The sequence below is a fragment of the Ovis canadensis genome, chromosome 22 (assembly GCF_042477335.2).
Source record: "Ovis canadensis isolate MfBH-ARS-UI-01 breed Bighorn chromosome 22, ARS-UI_OviCan_v2, whole genome shotgun sequence".
NCBI classification, from domain to species: Eukaryota; Metazoa; Chordata; class Mammalia; order Artiodactyla; family Bovidae; genus Ovis; species Ovis canadensis.
Window position 1 is genome coordinate 23808730 of NC_091266.1, and position 13387 is coordinate 23822116.

General features: G+C 39.3%; 1 protein-coding gene across 11 annotated transcripts in view; it reads left to right on the forward strand.

Moving 5' to 3' along the window:
- Window positions 1-5557: 5557 nt before the first annotated feature.
- The window catches only part of A1CF (APOBEC1 complementation factor), an 88342-nt gene continuing 80512 nt past the window's right edge, over window positions 5558-13387 (forward strand). For 4 of the 11 annotated variants that reach the window (XM_069567861.1, XM_069567862.1, XM_069567851.1 and 1 more), the window contains exon 1: window positions 5579-5714. The gene's annotated coding sequence lies outside the window, so the exon portion shown is untranslated. Of the gene's footprint in view, window positions 5715-13387 lie in introns of all 11 variants that reach the window. The other 7 variants (XM_069567857.1, XM_069567856.1, XM_069567850.1 and 4 more) reach the window with 4 other exon arrangements.

A 13387-nucleotide genomic window follows, 5' to 3' on the forward strand; every position in this document is an offset into this window, starting at 1 on the left:
GTAACATTGCTTTTAAAAAGCAATATGATTTTTGCAAACTAAAATTTCAAAAACATTTGTTTCAATATATGAATGCTAATCAAAAGGACCATGGATTATAAAACAGAAGGTACGCCACTCATGCTTAAAGGACAGGGCCAGTGTGGCTTCCCATTGGCTGATATGATTTTTAGATTAGTCTACACTTCAGATAAATTCTCAAGACTTCATTTAATCCTGCAATTATGTGATACTGAAAATACCATTCAGATATGTCAGGAGAACCTAATACGATTTCCTCAAGCACCAACCAAAGAAGGGTGTGTGTTTGTGTGTGTGTGTGTACCCGTGTGCATGCACGTGTGCATGTATGTGCAAGTGTGTGTTTTAATCCGTTCAACACTAGATGGCTCTAGTTACAAAACCAATAACTTGTCAAAAGTCTAAAATCCTGGAATATGGCATTTAAAGAACAGATGGGTTCTAACCCACTGAGTCAAATTCTACTGTCTTCTAAAGTCATGCACGCCTTAATAATAGCATCAGGCTTCTAGGCCTGACATGTTCCAAATCTCTAAAAGAGCAGGCTTAAAATCCTGGGAGACCATGTATTTCACAGATTGAAACAAGAAGCTGCACTGACATAACCTCGAGAGTGTAATTTCATCTGCTCTGTAATCATTCTACTCTGTACTCTTCTATTTTTAAAGCATTTTCACATATACTTTGACCCTCTCAATAATCAGCGAGGTAGATAAGGGAGGTAGAGGTCTGCCTCATTAAAGGCAGGGACGCAGGCTCAGACAAGGGGCAGGAACCTGCTCAGGGGCAAGTAGCTCATGAGTGACAGCATCAGGCCTGGATTCCTCAGGCACCAGCTCCGTGCTCAAAGCTCTTTCTACATCATACACAAGAAAAGACAATTAGGCTTGGGCCCTAGGTAACGTGCCCAACATGGCTCTTACGTTATCTAGCATGCTCCCTTCCAGGGAATTAAGTAACTCCACCAACCTATCAGACATCCAAGATAAATTTTGCATTCCTAAGAAATGGAGAACATTTTTATTAAGGTAGGAGAGGGAAGATTATGACTGGGACGAAAGCTTCTTACACTTGGTAACCTTTGGCTTTGAATTGTATCTTAAATTTTTTAAAACGTTTGTTTTACCTAAGTCAGCAATTATCAGCAAATTTTGCGTAAGTATACCAGCTCTGTTAGGTGACAAAGTCATCTGATATTAAAGGAAAGATTATTTCAAAATCCACAAGCAAATGATGGACAACAGCTCCTATTTAATGAGCAGTTCTATGGACCTGAGGGCTACAGCTCACTTCGCAAAGTTTTTACTCTCATTCCATTCTTTCTTGCTCCAGTGCCACTGTCCTAACCTTTACCACCATGAAGTCTATTAGATGCTTTTCCTCCCTCAAATCCAAATGACTAACTTATTAAATACATACATGAATCAAACAATTCTAAGAGAAGCATATTTTTATTTTAAAAAGGATAAACTAATATAATATCATGTATCAGTTATATATGACCTGACTCATTGGAAAAGACCCTAAGGCTGGGGGAGATTGAAGGCAAAAGGAGACCACCGACTCAATAGACATGAATTTGAGTAAGCTCTGGGAGATCATGGAGGAGAACGGAGCTGGGCATGCTGTGGTCCATGGGGTTGCAAAGAATCAGATGGGACTTAGCGACTGAACAGCAGGAACATATCAATTAAACCTCAATTTTTTTAAATAAAAAAGACATAGGTAGACAGTATCATCTCATGACAATTTTTTTCTCAACTCTATACCCCAAATATATACAAATACAGAATGTGATTCATCTTAGAATTCTTCAGTGACTTTCCCTTGCTGGAAATCTGTAACACGACACACATAGTCCTTTAGCAGCCACTTTCCCCCACTACCTCCCTCTCACCCCTCACAACTGGCTTTCTACCAGTTATTTGAATGTGCCACCCTCCGGGCATTAGCACATGCTATTTCTCCATACTAGAATGCCCATCCTTCACTGACACATGCCTTGGGTCTCAGTTTATTTTTTGTTTTTATTTATTTATTTTTATTTATTTTTACTTTATTTTACTTTACAATACTGTATGGGTTTTGCCATACATTGACATGAATCCACCATGGGTGTATACAAGCTCCCAATCCTGAATTCCACCCCCCCCACCTCCCACCCCATATCATCTCTCTGGATCATCCCCATGCACCAGCCCCAAGCATCCTGTATCCTGTATCGAATCTAGACTGGCACTTCGTTTCTTACATGATAGTCTACATGTTTCAATGCCATTCTCCCAAATCATCCCACCCTCTCCCTCTCCCTCCGAGTCCAAAAGTCTGTTCTATACATCTGTGTCTCTTTTGCTGTCTCGCATACAGGGTCATCATTACCATCTTTCTAAATTCCGTATATATGTGTCAGTATACTGTATTGGTGTCTTTCTTTCTGGCTTACTTCACTCTGTATAAGTTTAAATAGTTGCTGTTCTGAAAGGGTTTCCTTACCCTCACCCACTCCCACGCTAGGCTAGGTTTCTGTGTTGGTGGTGTTGCTTCTGTTTCTTTTTAAAATAATTATTAACAAGCGATATCAATGAATATCCATCATCTCATATAAGTACAAAATTGAATGGAAAATTTTTTTGTGATGACAACTCTTAGGGTTCACCCTCTTAACAACATCCATATGCAACACACAGTAGTGTTAATTGTATTTATCATGTTGTACATTACATCCCTCGTACTTTTATAACTGAAAGCTTGCACCTTTTGACTGCCTTTATCCAATTTCCGCATGCCTGCCTCTGGTAACCACAAATGATCTCTTTTTCTAGGAATGTGTTTGTTTCGGGTATCATTGCAGATCCCTGTGTTTTGTTCTGTTGAGCATCCTGTACTTCTCTTTCATGATACTTATACCTCAGTCAGTCACTGGGGGGAAAGTCTGCTCAGTGCATATACCCTGTATCTGGTTTGTTAACCACTGAATACCTAAAGACTAACACAGCATTCTGCAGGCTTTTCAAATTGTGCTTCACAATACAAAAAACAAAATTATATCAAAAACAGCATGTGCACATATATATAACTGAAACAAAAGTTTCAGGATCACTACATACCTTTTCTAGAAGCAATTCACTTTGTATTTTCTATTATATTCTGGCTTGAATATGTTGTATACGACTCAGTATCCTGATTTTCCAGTCTACTAGTAAATTCAACCCTCATTTTAAAAAATCACTCATCTAATCTACTGGGACTACCTTGGATAAAACAGAAAAAGACCAACATTCTATGCTTAATATATAAAAAACTACATATATGGATCATAAAAAGTAAAGATGGTATGATATGTCTTAAGAATAATTAGCCTTATCATTATTATCATTAGTATTTTATATTCTACTAAGGCTGGAAAGGAAGTTAATTTTTTAAAATTTACAAGTTTAAATGTAAAAAAACAAAAACTCAGACACCTTAGTCAATGAGTCCTACGCTAGCCATGGAAATCAATTACCTAGCATCAGTGTGCTCATACAGGCCCATTTATAGCAGTTTCATGGTATTCTGAAAATTGTACTTTCAATAAAATGTGTGAAACTAAATAAATGTCCATCTATGCTTGGCAAATTGTACGTCTTTAGGTAATTGAAGAATAAATAAATGAAAAATATTTACCAGTCACTACTTAAACTGAATTTGTTTGTTTACATTGTATAACATTTTGATCATTGCTTTATCTCTCCTAGGATAAGGAGGCCCCAGGAGAGCTAACCTAGGTTTATTTTTACATAGTGAAAGCAAGCCTTGCCATTCAAGGAACTTCATTTCCCTTGATTAGACAGATGAGATCAAGGTCATCTATTTGATCTCATTCTGATCAGTTGGTTTTTCTTTGTCCCAAGGCCACAGAGAATGCCAGGACCCCTCAAATAGGAAACTGATACATTTTTAAATAATTAGTTAATATAATGCCTTCTTTTACTGTCATATTTTGCTACTACATGAGATACCTCAAACCCCTGGCTTTCTTTTCATCATCTCCACTCCTCACCATCCAGGCACCAACCATACCAAGCAACCAACAAAATCCGCCCAGGCCGACCTCTCACAGTATCTACAGTTCTCTGCGGCACCAGGTGAATTCAGGGTAAGAATTCCCCACACAATGGGAAATCATACACACCCAGACTGAGCCTTCACTAGGAAAACCAAAAAAACTGCCTGGTGAGGGGCATCCACTCCCGAGGAGGCTGTAGAGAGATGCAACACTTAGAGAGCTGTCAGCTGGGAGGGGCCTGATGCCTCCCTCAGGATTCATTCCAGTCACAATCCAAGGCAAAGCAACAGGTCCGGGCGTGTGTTTGCTGAACTTTGTCAGGCATTGCTCTGGGGAAAGTTTAGGAATATCTAGACTTGCTTGTGTTTGAGAGCTGAAAACTGTGGGCAGAACTAGCATTCCAACAGTAGGCTTTATATTACCAGATGCCAGCAAGCGGCTTATCTTCCTCTATGCCCATATTATGGAACGATTGATTGTAAAATAAACTAAAACACAGAATAAGCAAGGACTTCTGTTAGTAGTTGGTTGCTAGAAAAGCAGACTCCTCTTATTAGAACTGAAGCTAAGCATGTCCTCTATTTTTAGTGTTAGGGCCTGTGGTTTATAAACCCTTACAATTTACTCAAAATTAGAAGGGTCCCCCCCCCCTCAGTGGGCTTTATGACTCTTAGAAATTTCCTGTATAGACTGGAGCTTTTATCAGAGAATTGAGAATGTTGGGTTTATATATTTGGAAATACATTTCCCTGGTGGCTCAGAAGGTAAAGCGTCTGCCTGCAATGCAGGAGACCCGGGTTTGATTCCTGGGTCAGGAAGACCCCCTCCAGTACCCTTGCCTGGAAAATCCCATGGATGGAGAAGCCTGGTAAGTTACGGTCCATGGGGTCGCAAAGAGTCGGACACGACTGAGCGACTTCACTTCACTTCACTTATTCTTTAATAAACACAGTTGCCACTGAGATTGCAAGCAATGAACAGCCTTGGCTCTCATATAACCTCAGTACATGGCTGATTATATGGTTCTCTTAAAATCTGAATGAGCAGCTTATATAAAAAGAAGCCTGCTTTCCCCAACATGATCTGACACTATTTATTTGGTTATGTAAATACCTCATGTGTTCTATTTTTCTAAGCCTGCATTTATCCGCCTACTTGACCTAAAACTCCACACTTTATTCCATGTCATACAATGATATAAGGAGTGTGAAACATTCTCTTAAATTACCATAGGCTTAATATCATTTTGGCATAGCAGAAAACAAGGGACCTAATATAAAGGAAAGCTTAGTTAGCCAAATCGCAGTGTTCTACTTTTTAAAATATATGTCACTTAAAACACATCAAAATAATATTCACCTCAATGATTTTTAATACAAAATTCATTTTAATATGGTAAACAAATGACAACAGTAATTTTGTAGATTATGCTTGGGTTGTAGTGACCCAATTATCTGGTCAAAGGGCTGCATGGATGCAAGAGACAGGGTGAGTTAAAGTTTAACTCCCAGGAATTGTAAACCAAACCTAAAGCCACTGAACCTTTGGAGTTTGATATGATGATTAGAGCATAACAAGCGTGACACGTTGAATTCGCCATAATCAAGGAAACCTTTTCCGGGTGGGGATCTCTGAAATCACTCAGGTATGGTCCATGTGTTTCGATTTTTCTATTTCAACTCTGTGAAACTGTGCTGTGTGGATCAGTGGGAACGCAGCGAAACAGCTTTTACGCGCTTCCACAAGACAGCTGAATTCAGGGATATTTCTAGTTTGCTTTTATACTGATAAAGCCATCTGAAAACAAAAGAAAATATTAGAATGATCATATAATCTCAAAATGAGACAACAGCCGGCTTTTGTCCTTTGATTTAATCAATTTCTGAGGGTAGAAAAATAATGTAGATTTATCACACCAGGTTCAAGAGTCAGGCTAATGTTTCTGAGAAACGTATTTAGCAATAGCCAGACAGCCGGGAGAGTTGTGGTTGACTGTCTGTTCTGGTCCTCGGATCTGGGGAAGCATAAAAGTGTAATTAACAAGAGAGATGGTATTAACATCACTGACAGATTCTGCATTCTCTGTGGGGGTCATGATTTCTACCATACTTTAGATTTCACATATTCATTTATCTCCCTCCCTTTCCTCCTTTATCCTGCACCACCAACAAAACCACAAGAAAACGAAACGAAAACAGTCATGGAAAATTTTTGGTCTTGAGTGTATTAAATCTCTACCTTCAGATGGCTTAATTCTTAGATCGTTTCCTTTCAGGATGGTTTGGGCAGCTGTGCTGCAGTGGATATATTTCACGTGATCATTCTGTTCACTCCGAAAAGATGATTCACAATCAGACTATGATGGTATTCTATCTAAAAAAGGAAATCAATCAGGGCACTTACCAGGAATATCTCATTCCTCCCAGAAATCTCTTAAATATTCTAATTGAAATAGTTTTGTTCTATAATTGCCAGAGTAAGTTCCAGGGAGAATGGTAAAGAAGTGTGTTCCAAGTCAAATAAGTTTTTTGGACTGTTCAGCTGTGTACTGTGTGTCTTCAAGAAGATGGCTAACAGAGCATTAGTTTGCATTGGGCAGGATTAGTGTTTTGTAAAACGTGTGTTGGCAAATATAACTCTTGCTATAATTTAGCAACATCAAAGATGTGGTGGCCTGGCCTGAAAAATTCTTTATTATATGTGCTAAGATGCATACAATAGGGCATAGGTTAAGAAATACAAGTGAAATCACTGATTTTAAAGCACTGAAGCCTTCCTCTGTTAAATATAGGTAATAAACATATGACTTACAGGTTCGTTTTTAAGGACCATATTTTCTGGAATAGTATGGATACTCTACATTTGAGAAAATTCTCACACTTTACTGTTTCAGTTTATTATTTATCAAGTGTAAGGGAAGGGGAAAGATGGCTGTCCAAAAAAAAGAAAAAAGAAATTAGTTATTATGGATAAACCTAAAGTTCCATAGTGGATATAAAAACACTGAATATTTAGTTATTATGTTCACCTGGGCTAATACCAAGTTGGTTTTCTGTCATTTCAAATGTAACCTTCCCTACACTGTATTCAGTGGATGTTAATACATGTGGTTTCCAAAGGGAGACTGTGTTGTTAAGTAAGTTGAGGAAATGGCAGACAATTAAAGCAGGTCTTGTTACTACATGAGTAATAATAACGCTGCTGCTGCTGCTGCTGCTAAGTCGCTTCAGTCGTGTCCAACTCTGTGCGACCCCATAGATGGCAGCCCACCAGGCTCTCCTGTCCCTGGGATTCTCCAGGCAAGAACACTGGAGTGGGTTGCCATTTCCTTCTCCAATGCATGAAAGTGAAAAGTGAAAGTGAAGTCGCTCAGTTGTGTCTGACTCTTAGCGACCCCATGGACTGCGGCCCACCAGGCTCCTCCATCCATGGCATTTTCCAGGCAAGAGTGCTGGAGTAGGGTGCCATTGCCTTCTCCAAATAATAACGCTAACAGACATTTATTAAGCATATGGCCAAGTGCATGTCTAAGTACTTTTCATGCATTTACCTCAAGCTACTCTTAGAATAGCCATATATGTTAGATACTATTATAACATTTTACAACTGAGGCATGAATAAGTTACTGAATGGGCTGGAATTCCTGTTCCCAAATTCCTTAGGTTTGTGACCTTAGGCATGATATTCAACTCTGAATCTAGGATTCTTCAAATGTAAAAGTGAAGTGAAAGTTGCTCAGTCATGTCTGACACTTTGCCACCCCATGGACTGTAGGCTGCCAGGCCCCTCTGTCCATGGAATTCTCTAGGCAAGAATACTGGAGTGGGTTGCCATTCCCTTCTCCAGGGGATCTTCCCAACCCAGGGATTGAACCCAGGTCTCCCATATTGCAGATGGATTTTTTACCATCTGAGCCACCAGGGAAGCCCCTTCAAATATAAAATGGGGGTTAAATCTGTCCTGCAGAATTTAATAAAGATCACAGGAGACAATAAAGCAAAACTAATTAAGCATAGTCCTCAGCAATGTGAATTCAAAAATTCAGCAAAAGTCTCTTCCCTGTCCATTTCCCTATCAGTACAAACCTCCAATAGTTTCCTAAAGCTTTCCAGAGTTTCTTAAAACTTTCCAAACTTCCCCATTAGCTCCTCTTTGTCAAAACAAGGCTAATATTATTTGAATCAAACTCTGTACATAAAAAATGAAGTTTTGATGAGTCACAAAGGGAACTCCTATTTGTTCAGAAAATAAGAGAATTTATCATTTTCTTTTATTCCAAAAAATAAGCATCCTAGATCATTTTTATTGTAGAGAATGTTTCTCAAGAAGACTCTTAGTTAAGAACCCAAAGGCTTTTCTGCTGAAACCCACAGGACACCCTGTCACAGCGTGCGTTCGTTTCATCATACAGCCAGTTGATGTCACAAATCTGTTTTGATAACTGTCTTTTAAAATATTGTCATCCCTCAGGACACTGGGTACTCTGCTGGGTACTGTTGCACAATGGTTTTCATTACCTTCTGTGTCTCTAAATGACTCAATAAGTTCAAACAAGATGGTATTGATCCACAGAGGATAAACACCATTTTATCTTATTCATGGAAACAGTAACCAGGCTCCTCTAAAGTGCTTTCCTCACAGTCCAAACTCCCCCAGGGAAGCACCTGGAAAAGGAGCAGCAGGGCTGCAGTGACCTTCTATACAGAAATCTAAGGCCCATCTGCTCCTTGGCCTGATAAGGTGAAACCCAGGCAGTAATTAACAAATATTTACTGCTGATTCAATCAGCAGTTTTTCATTTTATCCCATTAAACCTTATCCAACTAGGTGGTCAGCTTTAAAAACTATTTTACATTTTTAATTTAAAGATTGACATTTTGTGGTGAGTGGTTTTGATGGATCCAAATCCAAAATTAAAATATTTCCCTTTAGAAAAATGGTTGTCTTGACTAAAATATGCTCGTTTCTTAAGCTCGCTAATTTTATTTTCTTTTAAAGATGTATAAACTAAGCTTGTTTTTTTTCCTTATTTGGATATATATGTGGAATTTTATATTTGTAGGTGTTAACAATCATATGGAAAGTATTTTCCAGATTCACCCCTGCTAATATTAAGAGGAAAGTAAGAAGAATAATTAAGATAACTCCCTCTAGTTTGCAAGATTATATACAGGGTTCTGCTCCAGTCAATAATATGGCTAAGGAGAATCAGCATATGGCAATTTGGTCACATAGAATGACTAAGTGAGCAAACTGGTTTGCAATTCTATAAAAAATATTTCTTCCTTCAATGACATAATAATGCCTTTTATTCCTACAGCAGTTAAAAAGCCGCCATTTTTTGGAATGCTGAATTGACTTAAGAATATGAGGTTTACTGATACATAGCAAAATTAACAACTATGATACCTTATTTTTATAGACTATTCTAGCATTGAATACAGAAGAATTTAGATTTTTTAAAGAAACTGTCTTCACAGTCAACTTAGTAATCTTAGTTTCTTCAAGGTTATTGTCATTATTCATCATTGAATGATCTCTCACCTAGAGTTTATAACCCCAGCTCTGTTTATGTAGCAAAAATGCAGACTATGTTGGGAGCCTTCACCTACTGTCCTGGGCATTAACTGATTCGTCTATGAATGAATTAAGAAGTTTGATGAAACTGTGAAGAGAAGGCATAAGGAACCCCATGGAAGGTGAGGGGAGAATCAGTTCCATGCAGGTCCCAGAAGAAAACAATCCTGAAAAGATTTAAACCAGTGCAGATGCCGCAACGAACATAGTGAGGGAAGCAAAGGGACAAGTCTGTAACACCTCCTGAAAAACTGCCAGGGCACTGTCAGGGTATTAGGTATACATGCAACCGATTTTCATTCCTATTAACTCACCTTTAGTATACTTCTATCCAACTTGTCGCTTAGGTTTCTATTTAGCGCTCAGCTGGGGCCTTCTGCATGAAGTGAAGTGACTTGTTAGCCTAAAACCTCTGCTTACTTGCAGTGGAAGCCAGAAAGCAGAATCTGATACCACAGAGAAGACTGTGTTGGCACATACAAAGGCTCAGTTCATGAATCCGCTTTTCAGCCTTCTGTCCTGAAGAACCCTAACGCTGCCTCACAGTTTAGGCGTTTACTACCAACCATTTGACACCCTATGATAACAAGGATGAGAGCAATGATATTAATAACAGTTCTTATATCCTGACATAGCTTATGCCATATGCCAAACACACAGATGAACTCGTTTAACCCTCTGGAATCCTCTGGAATGGGTACCAATGCAACACCCCGTTTTCAAACAAGAGGGGAGGCCTCAGAGACAAGGAAAACCTTGCCCAAGACCACCCAGTTAATCAGTGGTAGAAACAGGAGTGAACTCCAGCAGTCTGGCACAGAGATCATATAAAAAGAGTAAAAATGGAACACTGAGAAGCCTCGAGTCTTGGAGTTAGAAGAAAACTTTGAGGTCCTTTATTTAACAGAGAAAAAGCTAAGTGAGTGTCCCAAGGATAAAAGACACTTTTTATTAGAGTGAGAGAGAACTCATATGCAGGACTCCCGTCCTCAGGCAGGTCCTTTCCACTGGACCACCACCCGCTGGATAGCATTTCTAATTCAGCCGGATTCTCTATACACATTCTTCGAGAAAGAGTAATAGGACTTCACCATTATGAGAAATATTCCCTCCATTCAGAGTCTTCCTCTCCCCACTCTGCTCAGATTCACAGATGACACAGCAGAGACTCAGTCAAAGGAGACCCATCTTGTGAATGAAGAGACAGCAAGGCCCAGATCACAGTGGAAATACGTGCAGGCACGGGCCAGGAATACAGTGGCGATATCTCTAGAAATATACAGTAATTGTCCTGAAGGACTTGGCTGCCTTACACTAGAATTCTCTTAGTGTCTGAAGAGGACATAGCACCTCCCACCTAGCGGGCACACCCTTCTCCCCAGGGAAAGGATAATTGGGTCTATGAATGCTAAGGGAATCCCATATTTAAACTGACCTAATTTGGAGCTTTAAATGGAGACCCAGATGCACCCAAATAGCAGTTCCACCAGCCTCAAGAGAGTTTTTCATTTAGCTTAAAAAGAGTATGTTTTCAGAAGTTCCTTTTTAAGATACAAATTAGTTGGGATATAGAGTGAGAGTGATCAGGGCACTTTGAGGTGTTAACATTCAGGAACACTGTAGCCTAAAACCATCGAGCATAGTCACCAGCCTGGTAAAGTGTTAGTCGCTCAGTCACGTCCGACTCTTTGCAACCCCATAGACTGTAGCCCACCAGGCTCCTCTGTCCATGGGATTCTCCAGGCAAGAATACTGGAGTGAGTAGCCATTCCCTTCTCCAGAAGATCTTCCAGGGATTGAATGTGGGTCTCCTGTACTGGAGGCAGATTCTTTACCTAATCTGAGCCACCAGGGAAGACTAAAATCACCCAGCATAGTCAACAGCCTGGTAAAGTCTTATGGAAAGAGGACTTAGGACAAGTCAGTTTCAATGGTGGGGAAGAGAAGATGTTGAGGAGATATGGCTCAGGGTGGAAGTGTCATGGCTAACCAGAGGACAAGGGATTTGAATGGTGTTTGATTTTTGAGAAAGAATTTACTTATTAAACAAGTTTGATTTATTATTAAAGTAATTTGAGCATCATGCCTACCAGATACTAATTCCTCCATCTCTCCCTCATTTCAAAACAGTTATTTAATACAAGTGCACTTACTTACATTGAAATCAATCAGAGAATGTCATTATGTGGTCCCAGAGGAAAATAAAGATAAGAGAAAATCTTATAGTGTCTACAAATTCTCATTTTTATTTGCCTTTCAAAATAAGCCATAAAATCAAATATTTACTATAATAATAACTCAGTTTAATACTTCCAATAATAGTAATTCAAGATTTCAAAGTATTCCCACAATTCTGATGAAAACAAGAAAGCTGATTCATGGTGTTGGCATGGCTAAGAGGAAGATGATTCCAATGTTAAAGCAGAGGGCTCTGGACCCAGAAGGCCTGGGCTCTAATCCTAGCTCCACCACTTACTATCCTTGTGACTTAGCAAGGTAATTTCTCTGTGCTTGTTTCCTCTGCTGTAAAATCAGAGTTGCTTAGAGAATGGATCAGAAATTACACATGAAGCTCTCAGAACAATGCCAAGTAAGTGTACACAAGCCTCAGCTATTACAGCGGTAATTCTCATCTCATTTCTGTGTTGATTACACAATGCTTTACTAAGAAAATGGTTAGGAGAGAGACAGGCTATGAAGTCAACATGTAGAAACTGTTTTAGCATGGAAGTCAGTGGCTTAGAAATTATCTATCCTCACGACTGGCTTGCTCTGTAAATGGGGAGCGATTTTCTCCCTGACTCTGTGGTATCTTTTCCAAGGCAGAGACGTTCTCTATCACAGGCAGGGCCTCCTAATAAAGTCAGGATAGAGTGATTTAAAGGGACCTGGGTAATTACCAAGGGCAGAAGCCTAAAAATCTGATCTGAAATCACCCCAGAGAACAAACCTCTCAGGTTCTATTATTTTCATAATTAATACAACAACAATTATCAAAATATTCAAAGGCACTTTTAAAGGTGCAGATTGCTGAATGATGGTCATTAGCACAGCAAAAAAGCAAGCATGAGCTAATATAAACTGCCCCCAAATCATTCCCCTGCACAGGCATGATAACAGACACCTGAAGAGGAATTGTGTGTGGAGGAGCTTTGGGGCATCGGCACTGCCACAGAAGGGGTTGGTGTCGGTGTTCATTTTAAGGGAAGTGGCAAGATGAAAGGGCACCAGGGAGATTCCAATGTTAACGTACCCACTGGGAATTGATTTACTGAGACTTTGTTGAGTTCACCATTCTTCTAGATGTTGTGTTGGATACAAAGATATATTGTACATTTGTCCCTAAAATCAAGGAACCCATGAAGGATTCTCCAAAGCTCCCACAGTAGCTCTGGGATAATTAATCACTCCCTTCTTCAAGGCCTCTTACTTTGTTTGAAATGAGTATTATTTACAAAATCAGGAGTTTCTGAAAGGCAAGAAAAGTATCCTATTTAATTTCCAAACCTAAAAGTGTTATATATATGCATAACAGTTGCATAATACTGTTTATTGAATAAAACAGCCACCTAGTTGGGGAAGAAGGATAAGAGGTTAGAAGAGGTAAAGGAAAACATTAGTGAGCGCCATGTACCAGGCTGTGCACTCATCCAGTACTTTGGATCACTATAACAACCCCACAAGGCAGGCATCATCATGCCCCATTTTGAAATTAATAAGCTGGGACTTGGTTAAATAACT